This window comes from Sphaerodactylus townsendi, linkage group LG04, assembly GCF_021028975.2.
Source record: "Sphaerodactylus townsendi isolate TG3544 linkage group LG04, MPM_Stown_v2.3, whole genome shotgun sequence".
Taxonomy (NCBI): Eukaryota; Metazoa; Chordata; class Lepidosauria; order Squamata; family Sphaerodactylidae; genus Sphaerodactylus; species Sphaerodactylus townsendi.
In genome coordinates this window covers 15,053,680-15,055,533 of record NC_059428.1, presented here as the reverse complement: position 1 = coordinate 15,055,533, position 1,854 = coordinate 15,053,680, and the positions used below count along the sequence as shown (strand labels likewise).

At 44.8% G+C, this 1,854-nt stretch overlaps 1 long non-coding RNA gene across 1 annotated transcript; it reads left to right on the top strand.

Annotated features, from left to right (window-relative positions):
- The first annotated feature begins 479 nt into the window (after positions 1 to 479).
- On the top strand, positions 480 to 1,393 carry LOC125430517. Its single transcript, XR_007244182.1, has 3 exons — positions 480 to 589; positions 1,123 to 1,171; positions 1,316 to 1,393. It is a non-coding gene; the product is annotated as an uncharacterized LOC125430517 (long non-coding RNA).
- Positions 1,394 to 1,854: the final 461 nt, after the last annotated feature.

The following is a 1,854-nucleotide window of genomic DNA, read 5'->3' as shown; positions in this document are numbered from 1 at the left end:
ATTTTCTGAAAGTTCCCTCTGTTCAAACCTGTGTTTTAAAGGCTCTTTTCTATGCATTAAATACGGTATGTGTTTTTAATTTAGTTTTCATTGTATTGTCGAAGGCTTTCACGGCTGGAATCACTGGGTTGCTGTGTGGTTTCCGGGCTGTATGGCCGTGTTCTAGCAGCATTCTCTCCCCATCAAATCCTCTGAAGATGCCAGCCACAGATGCAGGCGAAACGTCAGGAGAGAATGCTGCTAGAACACGGCCATGCTGGAAACCACACAGCACCTTAGTTTTCATTGTTTTTATATGATCATTATTTTCTTTTAATTATTGGGTGCTTCGATTGCCCTCATTGGGCAGAAAGATGACATACAGCTTTTGTTTATGATGATGGAAAATTCTGCATTTCTTTTTCTCAGAATCTGAAGTGGATAAAGTGGTCTGGAGCCATACACTGAAGATTGCCGTGCCGACATTTCAAAGTCAAAGAATTTCAGAATCTTGCCTACTTATGATCACAACTGATCAAAATGATGGATTCATTTCAGATGACTTTTTTACATTTCTAGCCCTTACAGACACAGCTGTGGGAACAAAATCGTATGTGCACAGGGTCACTAAGTGGGAAAAATCATTTTATCTTTGCTTGGGACAGCTGCAGTTGGGCTGTGGGTGGAGACGAGTGCTCCCAGCATGAGAATGAAGAACCATGACAAATGCAGATGCCCTAAACATATGCATGTTTGAATGTTGTTTGTAAATTTCTCTCTTGCTTCTCCTCTAAGGAGGTTAGATGGGCATATGGAATTCTAATCCCTCCTCCATTTCATTCTCCCTACAACCATTTGAGGTAGTTGAGTGTGAGAAAGATTGACTAACCTGGGGATTAAGTCTTTCCTACATAAGTCATTCAATCCAAAATGGTGGAATACAATGTAATTATAAATATAATTAAAACAGGAGTTTGACGGTCATAACCTAATCTATCTAGGGAGCAGTTGAGATGGTTTCATGCTACTTCAAATTATCTTGTTTCCAGCTGTCTTTTTCTCAGAAGCCTTCTTCAATTTAAAGTCCAGAACCTGAGGGCTCATGTTATACTCTATATGCAAGTGACTGTGGTTTCCCTGCAGGGTCGTGGCTGTGCTGAGTGGGGCTCTTTTCCAGCCTCTCACCTTCAATGTAAGTACAGAAGAACTTATCTGTGCTGAAAGTTCCCTCTGACATCCCAGCTGAAAAGGCACTACTCTGTTGGGAAGGGCCCAGCTTCTCTATCCAGACTGATCCAACAGTTATGTTTCTTTCTTTTTTTTGCTTCTGTGCCAGGATGATCCTTTAAGATGCAAGAACGTCACTGGATATGATATAGTTGCATGTTCATGGTGGAGGTTCATAAATGACTCGACTACCCCCGCACACGTTCTTGTGCAGTTCCCAATCGTCAAGGTAATTGCAAAAGTATGATCGCTGCCACGAGCCATCTCTGGTAAAGGTGGCGTAGGTGCTGAACGGAGAGCGAGCAGGCACACCCCTAAGTTCTTCAATAGATCCTGTCAGGCTTATTCTCACTGCCACCTCTGAGGGAACACTGATTAACACTGTAAGGAGATTTCACTTTTCCCTCCAAAATCTGTTTACTCTAGACAGGCTGGATTGGGCACCCTTTAAAAGACTCCATGGCCGATTCCACACGGGCATTTAATGGAGGCCTGGAGATGGCAAAAACACCGTCTCCAGGCCGCCATTCGCACAGGGGGCGCAGCTGCATCGCAGCTGCGCCGCCCGACCGCCGCCCGACCGCCGCGAAGCCGACGTTTCCCCAGAGCGCTTGGAAGCGCTCTTGTTGGGGAAACGCTGCCTCAAAG